Raw genomic sequence first — 16,901 nt, forward strand, 5'->3', positions numbered from 1 at the left:
AACCTTTCTGCTGGTTCCCTTGGGGATTACTTTGGGGGCCTTTAGGGAACCCTTTCTGTTTACCCCTGTCCCCCCACTCTTCTGCCGGGGACCCTGCCCACCCTTGGCGGAGTCTCCCACTGGACCCTTGTGGACCCTGGTGCTGAGCCAGCGGTCCGCCTCCTCAGCAAGCTTCCTCGGGTTGGACAGCTTGCTATCAATCAGGTGCTGGCGTAGCTCAGGAAAACAATTACTAGACAAGTGCTCCCATGCAATTAAATCAAAGAGACCTTGAAAATCATTCACCTTACTGCCCTTCACCCAACCATCCAGGGCTCTGCAAAAAAAAGTCACATATTCCACATATGTACCCCCAGGCCGCTTCTCACACCCCCTGAACCTCTGTCTATCCATTTCAGGGGTAAGCCCATACCTGGTCATTAAGGCCTCTTTCATGCGGGGATAGGAACTCTGTTCTTCTAGGGGTAAATCTAGGAGGGTATCCCGCCCTTCGCTAAGGAACTTTCCCCACAACCCCGCTTCCCAATCCTTGTCAGGGACCCGGTGGGAGGACATGGCTACTTCATAAGCCCTAAACCACTGTCCTATGTCATCCCCCCTAAAGAACTCCTTCACTACATCTTTGGGGATGTACACCCTGGACTCTACCTGCACCGGCGTTGTGCTGCCACCAGAGGGAGGATGCTCCAAACTTTTCTCCTTCAGACTCATCTCCCTCAATTTTACTTCATGATCCATTTGGATTCTTTGCTCTTCCAGAGCCATTCTTTTGCTCTCAAGCTCCAGTTGGCCCTTCAATTTCAATTCTGCCAGCTTCATTTCATGATCCCTGGTTGCCTGACTGTCTGCCAGCTCCTCTGGCGACAGGCCTCTGCCAAAGCTATGGATGCTGTCTGCCCTTTCATGATCCACAAGATCCACCGGTGTATCCTGATTCACAGGTGCATTCCTTGAATCCATCCAGGCTTTCAGGGCCTTGTAGAAATCCTCCTTGTTCTTGCACCCTGACCGTGGAACCTTGAGTTTTCTGCAAAAGTACGTCAGTTCTTTTTTTGTGTAGTCATCCAACTTTGATGCATCCCATTCTATCTCCAACACATCAGAGGCTATAGACTCTGCCCTCTCTATGCTGTTGGTGCCAGGCATGGCTTCAAACAAAAAGGGATCTTCTTCCAGCAAAAGTGAAAAACAAAGTCTGTGGCTAAGTTACTGGACTGTAATCACCGTGCAATGGTCAGTAGTTAAGGTAAAGACACTGCAAATGTAAATTCGCTATCCCACCGCTGCCACCAATGTTGGAATTGGGGGTCTCTGGTTGGCGCAGTGCAGCACTGGCGACAAGCAGGGACCCTCTCTTCCAAGTCAGGGCAAAGGATTACCTTCAAGAATAACCCCTGCTCACCCTCTAGGTAGTGTGGCGCAAGCAGTCTAGGCTAATCCCTGGGGCACATATGGTTAAACATTTGCAGCATCACACCATCACCACCACCCCACCACACAATGACACCAAACTGTATTGTAGTAAAATATATTCTCTTTATATTCTTAGCAGCAGGCTTGTAAATACAGTTCAGTTACTTCAAAAATGCAAGGTTCCAGTTACTCTCAGCAAAGTCACAGTGTCTAATCAGTTTGTTCTTCTTATTCCCCAAATACGGTATTGTTTGGGGGTTTTCCTGTTCAATAATATCAACAACAAAGGCGGGGTTATTTGCTGCTGGGGGCCTTGGTGCGCCTCTGATGATTGAATGGGCCCGACCGGCCCGGGCTCACGCTTCTGGCGGGAGCGGCGGCAGGTTGGTCCGAGTCCGCCTCTCTGTGCGAGTCGCACGGCTGGCTGGGGAGAGAGCGGGGGCCCTGGGAGCGTTCGACAAGCGGCTCCGAGGGCAGTGCTGATCAGAGGGCGGTGCGAGCGGGCCGGCCAGATGCTCGCACCGCGGGGCAATAACAGTACCTTGTCTAACTTTGAACAGGGTCGAGGCAGTCAGGTCGCAGGTCGACTCGGGGATCCTCGTCGCGGTGTCTTCCTCCCGGGGTTGGAGCGGGCGGCGGCTCGGCTCGAGCTCGGCGGTTGGCGTTGCGGCGCGGGCCGGGTCACACGGACAGAGCGCCTTGGGGTCTCACAGAGGGGGCGCACGCAGTGAGCGGCGATCCGTAGAGCACGCCACAGGCAATCCAGGCGGCGTTCTTGCACCACACGCCGCAGCTGTTTCTCGGACAGCGGCAGGCGAGTTCAGGGGCACAAGACACGAAGGGGTGCAAGCAGGCACCGGGCACGACCTCTCTTTACGTTGCGAGCTGCGGCTCGGGGCCAGTCACGGTGCTCGGGCCAGCGGGGCTGGTCTTTGCGATGCTTCTGGGCCTGGCAGGCGGCAGTCACGGTGTTTAGAGGGATGGCAACACCCAGAGCTTGATGAAGAGCGCGATGGTCACAGCGCAATCCGCTTTTCCTGGATAGGCGTGCTGGGGGAAAGCAGCGTTTCACAGCGGTTCCTCTGTCAGGGGGTAGCGCCCACTGTTCCTGGGGCGCTGGTCATGGGGCAAGTTCCACAGCAAGCCCTTGGAGATCTTTTACAGAGTTTGGCACAAAGTTCAATAAAAGCAAAAGTCTCTTGTAGTCTTTTCTCTCCTCTCCTTCTGCAGAAAGGCACCAGACACAGGCCAGAGACAGCACTCCTCCTTGTAGTCTTCTTCCAGGTCCTTCTCTTCGGGCAGAGTTTCTTCTGTGGCACAAACAGGATCTAATTTACAAGGAGCAGGGCTCCTACTTTTATACCCAGTTTCTTTGGTTCTTACAGGCCAGGTGGGCCTTTGCCTAACTGCTCTCAGCCCCTGAGCACTTGTTGTGGGTACTTCTGGTTTCTTCATTCAGTGTGAGGGCAGGCACATCAGCCGCTCCCCAGGGGGGCGGAGCCAGCATTGTGGGGACAGGGGCTGCCAGGAGCACTTTGTTGACAAGCTTCGCCCTTCCTGGGCCAGGTGCAGGCTGAGTCATCAGTCGCTCCCCAGGGGGGCGGAGCCAGCATTGTGGTGGCAGAGCACAGCCTGATGCATAGTTCAGGGAAAATCCCACCTCCCACTAAGGTGTAATCCTGCCATTCACCACCTGTCATCCCCCAGCCCTGTCACTCACACAACCCAGACAGTCAGATACACATCCAAGCAGAGGCGGGCTGAAATGGTTAGGCAAGCAAAGGCTAACTTTCTAAAAGTAGCATATGCAAACACAGGATATTAAAATAAACGTTACTAAAAGAAGTATTTTATTATTCTGAGTTCAGGCATACTAAACATTAATTTCTACCATGTTCCCTGAGCCTGCTGGGATTATAGAGTGTAATAATTCCAGCAGCCCATCTGGCCTAAAGGGAACAGGTAGCCTTACAATAGTGAAAAACGAATTTGGCAGTAATTCACTATTAGGACATGCCACACACATCAGAGCATGTCCTACCTTACACTTACAATGCACCCTGCCCTCAGGCCTACCATAGGGGTGACTAATATGAAGTTAAGGGAAGGTTTAGGGGCTGGCAAGTGTGTGCACTTGCCCAGCCAGCATGACAGTACCAGACTGCACACAGGCTCTGCAATGGCAGACCCTAGACAGATCTTAAGGCTGCTTCTGTGGGTGGCGCAACCAGCGCTGCAGGGCCACTAGCAGCATTGGCATTTACAAGCCCTGGCACTCCTGGTGCACTTTACTAAGGACTGACAGTAAATCCAATGACCCAATCATGGACATCAATCATAGATACACTTTACAGTAGGGAGCACTTGCACTGCGGCACGGGTTGGCCGTGGCGCAGTGCCCTGAGCGGCGGACACCAGAAAAAACATCTGAGGCACATCAGCAAAAAGTGGAAGGGAAACTCACGCCAAGGTGCCAGGTCTAACACTGCTCTCTTTAAACTTGCTTTGCTTCCTAATTTTACGCTTAGCGGGCTCTTAGTTTACCGGCCGCCTGGTCCGTTACAGTCCTGTATTACACAATTTCTGGCCATTATTGCATCGAGCTTGGTAAATTCCAGTAATTTTTCGATTCTAGGCGACCTCAATATTCACCTTGAGGATCCTAATAACAATTTAGGAAAAAATCTTCTTGATGACCTTGCGGCAATGAATATAACGCTGTGGAATGTGGGTCCCACTCACAGCGGTGGTCATTTATTAGATCCTATCTTGTCCAATCTCCCACACATACATTGCTTTCCCGCTTTACCTTTACATTGCACTGATCATTTTCTATCTAAATTTAGTTTGGTCATCCCTGACACTTCCATTCCTTCTATTAAGACTCTTAGGACTGGTAAAAGAGATTGGAAAAAGCTTGACATGAATCTTCTAAATAAAGCCCTTGACTGCAAATCTCTGAGCGTTGTTCTCGATTCAGATGATATGGAAACAGTGTCTTTCAAAGTAAACAGGTGGCTCAAGGAGGCGATTGACTCTTGTATTCCTTTATTACACAAAAAAGTCGTTATGGTTCAATGAATCACTTAAAGTAGAGAAATCCAAATGCAAAAGGCTGGAACGCATTTGGAGGAAAGACTATTCTTCAGAATCAGGGCTCACTTATAGGAAGGAACTTAAGGAATATCACAAGGCCTGTGCAATAACTAGGGCGCGCTATGTTACCAGGACTATTTCGGAGGCAACTAATAATTCGAAAATACTATTTAACTTAGTCAAAGAACTTGCGGATGCCCATACAATTGCCAGTCTACTTTGAGTAGTGATCAATGTGAGGAACTTGCCTGTTTCTTCACAAAGAAGATTGATACTATTTACTTGGATATAGCAAATCAGCATCAGGTGTCCGATGACAATCTTATTGATCATACTGGCAATACTGATCTGGCCATTGCCCCTCAACCATGATTGATGTATGAGCCCCTTACTTCTTGGCCTGAGATTAATGTGCAATGCCTGAAAGATATTTTAGGTAAATTAAAATCCGGATCACCGGCTGAGAAACTTCCAATCTCGGTACTTAAGCTCTTGGACACCCCGCAACTCTCTGAGGTATGTAGAGCCCTCAATCGATCGCTATCAAATGCCAATGTTCCAGCTATGTGGAAACATGCCATGGTAAAACCATTGCTGAAAAAACCATCGGCCGACCCAAAGATTCTGGCAAATTTTAGACCCATCTCCCTTTTGCCTGCTTTTTCTAAAGTTTTGGAGCGGCATGTTCACTATCATCTCGCCCAGTTCACAGAGGCAAATGCTCTACTTCATCCATCCCAATCAGGTTTCCGCCCAGGGTTCTCCACAGAGACTACATTGTTGGGCGTCACTGAGAATCTACGCTTTATGTTGGACAGTGGGGACACAGCTGCGCTGATACTGTTAGATCTCAGTGCAGCATTTGACACCATCTCTCACACCATACTATTAAAATCTCTCTCTGCAATGAGCATCAGTGGTCTTGCCCTTGACTGGATCGCATCTTTTCTCAATCTGCGAACGTTTCAAATCTTCTCAGACTCGGCCCCCTCTAATATTCATCTGTCTCCTTATGGGGTACCTCATGTATGCAGATGATTCACAAATTGCATTTTCACTATCTAATTCTGACCAAGCGTCTCCTTCCCTCCTACAATCCGGTCTCAGGACAATTGCTAATTGGATGAGTGATAATTTGCTCAAACTGAATGGCGGGAAAACTGAGGTCCTTTTATTGGGTCCTAAGCAGGACTTCTGGAGTCCTACACACTGGCCAGTAGAAATGGGAGCCCTCCCCATTCCTTCTGACCAGGTGCAAAATCTGGGGATGACTATTGACAAAGGCCTGACTATGCAGCCCAGGTTAGGAAGTTAACTGCCTTATGTTTCATCATTTTACACTGGCTAAAGAAAATCATTTGGATGTTGCCAGAAGACTCACAGAAGTCAGTAGTTAATGCCCTGATCACTTCTAGGTTAGATTACGGTAACGTTCTCTACCTAGGGGCGTCACAGGGAGTCATCAGACACCTTCAGCTTGTCCAAAATGCTGCTGCTAGGCTGCTATGTAAATGTCATAGAAGGGAACACATGTCAGGTCATCTCCGCTCTTTACATTGGCTAAGAGTCGAGAGTAGAGTCAAGTTTAAAACTCTCAGTTATATGCACAAAATAAAATGGGGTATGGCCCCGAGTTATCTACAATCGTTGATGCATTTGTATACTCCCGCTCGCTGCCTGCGTTCTTCATCGCTTGGCCTTTTTAGCTTGCACAAGATTCACCTTACCAGAATGGGAGGCAGGTCCTTTCCTTTACTGGGTCCAAAGTTGTGGAATTCTTTACCATTGACTATCCGAATGGAACTCAGTTACTTTTGCTTTCGCAGAGCCATTAAGACCTGGCTGTTTGATTAATAACTCTTTACATGATAGTAATTTTCCAGTTGTATAGCCCGCTGTCTCGTTAGCGCCGGGAAACCCTTTTTGGGTAGCTGTCGCGCTCTACAAGCTTAATAAATAAATAAATAAATCTTAGACAAGTAACAATGGAGGAGTGAATCCAGTGGACACTGCAGAAGAATCGTAGACAAGTAACAATGGAGAGGAGAATCCACTGGACACTGCAGAAGAATCTTAGACAAGTAACAATGGAGGAGTGAATCCATTGGACACTGCAGAAGAATCTTAGACAAGTAACAATGGAGAGGGGAATCCAGTGGACACTGCAGAAGAATCTTAGACAAGTAACAATGGAGAGGAGAATCCAGTGGACACTGCAGAAGAATCTTAGACAAGTAACAATGGAGGAGTGAATCCAGTAGACACTGCAGAAGAATCTTAGGGCCAGATGTATCAAAGGGTTTTACCCATTCTGTGTCTATGGGAAAATGTGTTCATACATATGGCCCTTAGACAAGTAACAATGCAGGAGTGAATCCAGTGGACACTGCAGACGAATCTTATACAAGTAACAATGGAGGAGTGAATCCAGAGGACACTGCAGAAGAATCTTAGACAAGTAACAATTGAGGAGTGAATCCAGTAGACGCTGCAGAGGAGTCTTAGATGAGTAACAAAAGAGGCGTGAATCCAGTGAACAGTGCAGTACAGTCTTAGACAAGTAACAATAGAGGAGTGAATCCAGTGGACACTGCAGAAGAATCTTAGAAAAGTAACAATGGAGGAGTGAAGCCAGAGGAAAAGGCAGAAGAATCTTAGACAAGTAACAATAGAGGAGTGAATCCAGAGGACACTGCAGAAGAATCTTAGACAAGTAACAATAGAGGAGTGAATCCAGTGGACACTGCAGACGAATCTTAGACAAGTAACAATGGAGGAGTGAATCCAGTGGACACTGCAGAAGAATCTTAGACAAGTAACAATACAGGAGTGAATCCAGTGGACACTGCAGACGAATATTATACAAGTAACAATGGAGGAGTGAATCCAGAGGACACTGCAGAAGAATCTTAGACAAGTAACACTAGAGGAGAATCCAGTGGACACTGCAGAAGAATCTTAGACAAGTAACAATGGAGGAGTGAATCCAGTGGACACTGCAGAAGAATCTTAGACAAGTAACAATAGAGGAGTGAATCCAGTGGACACTGCAGAGGAGTCTACGACAAGTAACAATACAGGAGTGAATCCAGAGGACACTGCAGAAGAATCTTAGACAAGTAACAATGGAGGAGTAAAACCAGTGGACGCTGCAGAAGAATCTTAGACAAGTAACAATGGAGGAGTGAATCCAGTAGACGCTGCAGAGGAGTCTTAGATGAGTAACAAAAGAGGCGTGAATCCAGTGAACAGTGCAGTACAGTCTTAGACAAGTAACAATAGAGGAGTGAATCCAGTGGACACTGCAGAAGAATCTTTGACAAGTAACAATGGAGGAGTGAATCCAGAGGACACTGCAGAAGAATCTTAGACAAGTAACAATAGAGGAGTGAATCCAGTGGACACTGCAGACGAATCTTAGACAAGTAACAATGGAGGAGTGAATCCAGTGGACACTGCAGAGGAGTCTACGACAAGTAACAATACAGGAGTGAATCCAGTGGACACTGCAGACGAATCTTATACAAGTAACAATGGAGGAGTGAATCCAGAGGACACTGCAGTACAGTCTTAGACAAGTAACAATAGAGGAGTGAATCCAGTGGACACTGCAGAAGAATCTTAGACAAGTAACAATGGAGGAGTGAATCCAGAGGACACTGCAGAAGAATCTTAGACAAGTAACAATGGAGGAGTGAATCCAGTAGACGCTGCAGAGGAGTCTTAGATGAGTAACAAAAGAGGCGTGAATCCAGTGAACAGTGCAGTACAGTCTTAGACAAGTAACAATAGAGGAGTGAATCCAGTGGACACTGCAGAAGAATCTTAGACAAGTAACAATGGAGGAGTGAATCCAGAGGACACTGCAGAAGAATCTTAGGCAAGTAACAATAGAGGAGTGAATCCAGTGGACACTGCAGACGAATCTTAGACAAGTAACAATGGAGGAGTGAATCCAGTGGACACTGCAGAAGAATCTTAGACAAGTAACAATAGAGGAGTGAATCCAGTGGACACTGCAGAGGAATCTTAGACAAGTAACAATGGAGGAGTGAATCCAGTGGACACTGCAGAGGAGTCTACGACAAGTAACAATACAGGAGTGAATCCAGTGGACACTGCAGACGAATCTTATACAAGTAACAATGGAGGAGTGAATCCAGAGGACACTGCAGAATAATCTTAGACAAGTAACAATGGAGGAGTGAATCCAGTGGACACTGCAGAAGAATCTTAGACAAGTAACAATGGAGGAGTGAATCCAGTAGACGCTGCAGAGGAGTCTTAGATGAGTAACAAAAGAGGAGTGAATCCAGTGAACAGTGCAGTACAGTCTTAGACAAGTAACAATAGAGGAGTGAATCCAGTGGACACTGCAGAAGAATCTTAGACAAGTAACAATGGAGAAGTGAATCCAGTAGACGCTGCAGAGGAGTCTTAGATGAGTAACAAAAGAGGAGTGAATCCAGTGAACAGTGCAGTACAGTCTTAGACAAGTAACAATAGAGGAGTGAATCCAGTGGACACTGCAGAAGAATCTTAGACAAGTAACAATGGAGGAGTGAATCCAGAGGACACTGCAGAAGAATCTTAGGCAAGTAACAATGGAGGAGTGAATCCAGTAGACGCTGCAGAGGAGTCTTAGATGAGTAACAAAAGAGGAGTGAATCCAGTGAACAGTGCAGTACAGTCTTAGACAAGTAACAATAGAGGAGTGAATCCAGTGGACACTGCAGAAGAATCTTAGACAAGTAACAATGGAGGAGTGAATCCAGAGGACACTGCAGAAGAATCTTAGACAAGTAACAATGGAGGAGTGAATCCAGTAGACGCTGCAGAGGAGTCTTAGATGAGTAACAAAAGAGGAGTGAATCCAGTGAACAGTGCAGTACAGTCTTAGACAAGTAACAATAGAGGAGTGAATCCAGTGGACACTGCAGAAGAATCTTAGACAAGTAACAATGGAGGAGTGAATCCAGAGGACACTGCAGAAGAATCTTAGACAAGTAAAAATGGAGGAGTGAATACAGTGAACAGTGCAGTACAGTCTTAAACAAGTAACAATTGGAGGATTGAATCCAGAAGACAGTGCAGTACAGTCTTAGACAAGTAACAATGGAGGAGTGGATCCAGAGGACACGGCAGAAGAATCTTAGACAAGTAACAATGGAGGAGTGAATCCAAAGGACACTGCAGAAGAATCTTCGGCAAGTAACAATGGAAGAGTGAATTCAGTGGACACTGCAGAAGAATCTTAGACAAGTAACAATGGAGGAGTGAACCAGAGGACACTGCAGAAGAATCTTAGACAAGTAACAATGGAGGAGTGAATCCAGTAGACGCTGCAGAGGAGTCTTAGATGAGTAACAAAAGAGGAGTGAATCCAGTGAACAGTGCAGTACAGTCTTAGACAAGTAACAATAGAGGAGTGAATCCAGCGGACACTGCAGAAGAATCTTAGACAAGTAACAATGGAGGAGTGAATCCAGAAGACAGTGCAGAAGAATCTTCGGCAAGTAACAATGGAAGAGTGAATTCAGTGGACACTGCAGAAGAATCTTCGGCAAGTAACAATAGAGGAGAGAATCCAGTGGGCACTGCAGAAGAATATTATAAAAGTAACAATGGAGGAGTGAATCCAGAGGACAGTGCAGAAGAATCTTAGACAAGTAAAAATGGAGGAGTGAATCCAGAAGACAGTGCAGTACAGTCTTAGACAAGTAACAATAGAGGAGTGAATCCAGTGGACACTGCAGAAGAATCTTAGACAAGTAACAATGGAGGAGTGAATCCAGTAGACGTTGCAGAGGAGTCTTAGATGAGTAACAAAAGAGGAGTGAATCCAGTGAACAGTGCAGTACAGTCTTAGACAAGTAACAATGGAGGAGTGAATCCAAAGGACACTGCAGAAGAATCTTCGGCAAGTAACAATGGAAGAGTGAATTCAGTGGACACTGCAGAAGTATCTTAGACAAGTAACAATGGAGGAGTGAATCCAGTAGACGCTGCAGAGGAGTCTTAGATGAGTAACAAAAGAGGAGTGAATCCAGTGAACAGTGCAGTACAGTCTTAGACAAGTAACAATAGAGGAGTGAATCCAGTGGACACTGCAGAAGAATCTTAGACAAGTAACAATGGAGGAGTGAATCCAGAGGACACTGCAGAAGAATCTTAGGCAAGTAACAATGGAGGAGTGAATCCAGTAGACGCTGCAGAGGAGTCTTAGATGAGTAACAAAAGAGGAGTGAATCCAGTGAACAGTGCAGTACAGTCTTAGACAAGTAACAATAGAGGAGTGAATCCAGTGGACACTGCAGAAGAATCTTAGACAAGTAACAATGGAGAGGAGAATCCAGTGGACACTGCAGAAGAATCTTAGGCAAGTAACAATGGAGGAGTGAATCCAGTAGACGCTGCAGAGGAGTCTTAGATGAGTAACAAAAGAGGAGTGAATCCAGTGAACAGTGCAGTACAGTCTTAGACAATTAACAATAGAGGAGTGAATCCAGTGGACACTGCAGAAGAATCTTAGACAAGTAACAATGGAGGAGTGAATCCAGAGGACACTGCAGAAGAATCTTAGACAAGTAACAATAGAGGAGTGACTCCAGAGGACACTGCAGAAGAATCTTAGACAAGTAACAATGGAGGAGTGAATCCAGAGGACACTGCAGAAGAATCTTAGACAAGTAACAATGGAGGAGTGAATCCAGTAGACGCTGCAGAGGAGTCTTAGATGAGTAACAAAAGAGGAGTGAATCCAGTGAACAGTGCAGTACGGTCTTAGACAAGTAACAATAGAGGAGTGAATCCAGCGGACACTGCAGAAGAATCTTAGACAAGTAACAATGGAGGAGTGAATCCAGAGGACACTGCAGAAGAATCTTAGACAAGTAACAATGGAGGAGTGAATCCAGAGGACACTGCAGAAGAATCTTAGACAAGTAACAATGGAGGAGTGAATCCAGTGAACAGTGCAGTACAGTCTTAGACAAGCAACAATGGCAGAGCAAATCCAGTGAATACTGCAGAGGAATCTTTGACAAGTAACAATGGAGGAGTGAATCCAAAGGACACTGACAAATAGTCTTAGACAAGCAATAATGAAGAATGAATCCAGTGGACACTGCAGAGGAATCATAGACAAATAACAATAGAGGAGTGAATCCAGTGGACACTGCAGAAGAATCTTAGACAAGTAACAATGGAGGAGTGAATCCAGTGGACACTGCAGAAGAATCCTATACAAGTAACAATGGAGGAGTGAATCCAGTGGACACTGCAGAGGAATCTTAGAAAAGTAACAATGGAGGAGTGAGTCCACAGGACACTGACAAATAGTCTTAGACAAGCAATAATGAAGAATGAATCCAGTGGACACTGCAGAGGAATCATAGACAAATAACAATAGAGGAGTGAATCCAGTGGACACTGCAGAAGAATCTTAGACAAGTAACAATGGAGGAGTGAATCCAGAGGACACTGCAGAAGAAACTTAGACAAGTAACAATGGAGGAGTGAATCCAGAGGACACTGCAGAAGAAACTTAGACAAGTAACAATGGAGGAGTGAATCCAGTGGACGCTGCAGAAGAATCTTTGACAAGTAACAATGGAGGAGTGAATCCAGAGGACACTGCAGAAGAAACTTAGACAGGTAACAATAGAGTAGTGAATCCAGTGGACACTGCAGAAGAATCTTAGACAAGTAAAAATGGAGGAGTGAATCCAGAAGACAGTGCAGTACAGTCTTAGACAAGTAACAATGGAGGAGTGAATCCAAAGAACACTGCAGAAGAATCTTCGGCAAGTAACAATGGAAGAGTGAATTCAGTGGACACTGCAGAAGAATCTTCGACATGTAACAATAGAGGAGTGAATCCAGTGGACACTGCAGAAGAATATTATAAAAGTAACAATGGAGGAGTGAATCCAGAGGACACTGCAGAAGAGTCCTAGACAAGCAATAATGGAAGATTGAATTCAGTGGACACTGCAGAAGAATCCTATACAAGTAACAATGAAGGAGTGAATCCAGTGGACACTGCAGAGGAATCTTAGAAAAGTAACAATGGAGGAGTGAGTCCACAGTCCACTGACAAATAGTCTTAGACAAGCAATAATGAAGAATGAATCCAGTGGACACTGCAGAGGAACCTTAGACAAATAACAAAAGAGGAGTGAATTCAGTGGACACTACAGAAGAATCCTAGACAAGTAACAATGGAGGAGTGAATCTAGAGGACACTGCAGAAGAGTCTTAGACAAGCAATAATGGAAGATTGAATTCAGTGGACACTGCAGAAGAATCCTATACAAGTAACAATGGAGGAGTGAATCCAGTGGACACTGCAGAGGAATCTTAGAAAAGTAACAATGGAGGAGTGAGTCCACAGGACACTGACAAATAGTCTTAGACAAGCAATAATGAAGAATGAATCCAGTGGACACTGCAGAGGAATCATAGACAAATAACAAAAGAGGAGTGAATCCAGTGGACACTGCAGAAGAATCTTAGACAAGTAACAATGGAGGAGTGAATCCAGAGGACGCTGCAGAAGAATCTTTGACAAGTAACAATGGAGGAGTGAATCCAGAGGACACTGCAGAAGAAACTTAGACAGGTAACAATAGAGTAGTGAATCCAGAGGACACTGCAGAAGAATCTTAGACAAGTAACAATGGAGGAATGAATCCAGTGAACACTGCAGAATAATCTTAGACAAGTAACAATGCAGGAGTGAATCCAGTGGACACTTCCAGTGGACAATGCAGTAGAGTCTTAGACAAGTAACAATGGAGGAGTGAATCCAGAAGACACTGCAGAAGAATCTTAGACAAGTAACAATGAAGGAGTGAATCCAGTGGACAGTGCAGAAGAATCTTAGACAAGTTACACTGGAGAGGAGAATCCAGTGGTCACTGCAGAAGAATCTTAGACAAGTAACAATGGAGGAGTGAATCCAGTAGACACTGCAGAAGAATCTTAGACAAGTAACAATGGAGGAGTGAATCCGGTGGACACTGCAGAAGAATCTTAGACAAGTATCAATGGAGGAGTGAATTTAGAGGACACTGCAGAAGAATCTTAGAGAAGTAACAATGGAGAGGAGAATCCAGTGGGCACTGCAGAAGGGTCTTAGACAAGCAACAATGGCAGAGCAAATCCAGTGAATACTGCAGAGGAATCTTAGACAAGTAACAATGGAGGAGTGAATCCAGAGGACACTGCAGAAGAATCTTAGACAAGTAAAAATGGAGGAGTGAATCCAGAAGACAGTGCAGTACAGTCTTAGACAAGTAACAATGGAGGAGTGAATCCAGAGGACACGGCAGAAGAATCTTAGACAAGTAACAATGGAGGAGTGAATCCAAAGGACACTGCAGAAGAATCTTCGGCAAGTAACAATGGAGGAGTGAATCCAGAAGACACTGCAGAAGAATCTTAGACATGTAACAATAGAGGAGTGAATCCAGTGGGCACTGCAGAAGAATATTATAAAAGTAACAATGGAGGAGTGAATCCAGAGGACACTGCAGAAGAGTCCTAGACAAGCAATAATGGAAGATTGAATTCAGTGGACACTGCAGAAGAATCCTATACAAGTAACAATGAAGGAGTGAATCCAGTGGACACTGCAGAGGAATCTTAGAAAAGTAACAATGGAGGAGTGAGTCCACAGTCCACTGACAAATAGTCTCAGACAAGCAATAATGAAGAATGAATCCAGTGGACACTGCAGAGGAATCATAGACAAATAACAAAAGAGGAGTGAATCCAGTGGACACTGCAGAAGAATCTTAGACAAGTAACAATGGAGGAGTGAATCCAGAGGACGCTGCAGAAGAATCTTTGACAAGTAACAATGGAGGAGTGAATCCAGAGGACACTGCAGAAGAAACTTAGACAAGTAACAATGGAGGAGTGAATCCAGTGGACGCTGCAGAAGAATCTTTGACAAGTAACAATGGAGGAGTGAATCCAGAGGACACTGCAGAAGAAACTTAGACAGGTAACAATAGAGTAGTGAATCCAGTGGACACTGCAGAAGAATCTTAGACAAGTAACAATGGAGGAATGAATCCAGTGGACACTGCAGAATAATCTTAGACAAGTAACAATGCAGGAGTGAATCCAGTGGACACTTCCAGTGGACACTGCAGTAGAGTCTTAGACAAGTAACAATGGAGGAGTGAATCCAGAAGACACTGCAGAAGAATCTTAGACAAGTAACAATGAAGGAGTGAATCCAGTGGACACTGCAGAAGAATCTTAGACGAGTTACATTGGAGAGGAGAATCCAGTGGACACTGCAGAAGAATCTTAGACAAGTAACAATGGAGGAGTGAATCCAGCGGACACTGCAGAAGAATCATAGACAAGTAACAATGGAGGAGTGAATCCAGTGGACACTGCAGAAGAATCTTAGACAAGTAACAGTGCAGGAGTGAGTCCAGTGAACACTACAGAATAATCCTAGACAAGTAACAACGGAGGAGTGAATACAGAGAACACTGCAGAAGAATCTTAGACAACTAACAATGGAGGAGTAAATCCAGTGGACGATGCAGATAAATCATAGACAAGTAACAAAGGGGAAGTCAATCCAGTAGACACTGCAGAGGAGTCTTAGACAAGTAACAATGGAGGAGTGAATCCAGGGGACACTGCAGTGGAGTCTTAAACAAGTAACAATTGGAGGATTGATTCCAGAGGACACTGTTGAGGAGTCTTAAACAAGTAACAATGGAAGAGCGAATCCAGAGGACACTGCAGAATAATCTTAGACAAGTAACAATGCAGGAGTGAATCCAGTGGACACTGCAGTAGAGTCTTAGACAAGTAACAATGGAGGGGTGAATCCAGTGGACACTGCAGTAGAGTCTTAGACAAGTAACAATGGAGGAGTGAATCCAGAGGACACCGCTGAAGAATCTTAGACAAGCAACAATGGAGAGGAGAATCCAGTGGACACTGCTGAGGAGTCTCAGACAAGCAACAATGGAAGAGTGAATCCAGTGGACACTGCAGAAGAATCTTAGACACGTAACATTGGAAAGGAAAATCCAGTGGACACTGTAGAAGAATCTTAGGCACGTAACAATGGAGGAGTGAATCTAGTGGACACTGCAGAAGAATCTTAGACGAGTAACAATGGAGAGGAGAATCCAGTGGACACTGCAGAAGAATCTTATAAAAGTAACGATGGAGAGAAGAATCCAGTGGACACTGCAGAAGAATCTTAGACAAGTAACAATGGAGGAGTGAATCCAGTGGACACTGCAGAATAATCTTAGACAAGTAACAATGCAGGAGTGAATCCAGTGGACACTGCAGTAGAGTCTTAGACAAAGTAACAATGGAGGAGTGAATCCAGTGGACACTGCAGTAGAGTCTTAGACAAGTAACAATGGAGAGGAGAATCCAGTGGACACTGCAGAAGAATCTTAGACAAGTAACAATGGAGGAGTGAATCCAGTGGACACTGCAGTAGAGTCTTAGACACGTAACAATGGAGAGGAGAATCCAGTGGACACTGCAGAATAATCTTAGACAAGTAAGAATGGAGGAGTGAATCCAGTGGGCACTGCAGTAGAGTCTTAGACAAGTAACAATGGAGGAGTGAATCCAGTGGACACTGCAGTAGAGTCTTAGACAAGTAACACTGGAGAGGAGAATCCAGTGGACAATGCAGAAGAATCTTAGACAAGTAACAATGGAGAGGAGAATCCAGTGGACACTGCAGAAGAATCTTAGACAAGTAAGAATGGAGGAGTGAATCCAGTGGACACTGCAGAATAATCTTAGACAAGTAACAATGGAGGAGTGAATCCAGTGGACACTGCAGTAGAGTCTTAGACAAGTAACAATGGCGAGGAGAATCCAGTAGACACTGCAGTAGAGTATTAGACAAGTAACAATAGAGGAGTGAATCCAGTAGACACTGCAGTAGAGTTTTAGACAAGTAACAATGGAGAGGAGAATCCAGTGGACACTGCAGAATAATCTTAGACAAGTAACAATGCAGGAGTGAATCCAGTGGACACTGCAGTAGAGTCTTACACAAGTAACAATGGAGGAGTGAATCCAGTGGACACTGCAGTAGAGTCTTAGACAAGTAACAATGGAGAGTAGAATCCAGTGGACACTGCAGAAGAATCTTATACAAGTAACAATGGAGAGTAGAATCCAGTGGACACTGCTGAAGAATCTTAGACAAGTAACAATGCAGGAGTGAATCCAGTGGACACTGCAGTAGAGTCTTAGACAAGTAACAATGGAGGGGTGAATCCAGTGGACACTGCAGTAGAGTCTTAGACAAGTAACAATGGAGGAGTGAATCCAGTGGACACTGAAGAAGAATCTTAGACAAGTAACAATGGAGGACTGAA

At 45.2% G+C, this 16,901-nt stretch overlaps 1 protein-coding gene across 1 annotated transcript in view; it reads right to left on the bottom strand.

The window, feature by feature from the left end:
* CFAP77 (cilia and flagella associated protein 77) overlaps positions 1-16,901 on the bottom strand; it is an 846,033-nt gene that overhangs the window by 312,556 nt on the left and 516,576 nt on the right. The gene's annotated exons all lie outside the window — the stretch shown is intronic.

Source organism: Lissotriton helveticus, chromosome 5_1, assembly GCF_964261635.1.
Source record: "Lissotriton helveticus chromosome 5_1, aLisHel1.1, whole genome shotgun sequence".
In the NCBI taxonomy this organism is placed as follows: Eukaryota; Metazoa; Chordata; class Amphibia; order Caudata; family Salamandridae; genus Lissotriton; species Lissotriton helveticus.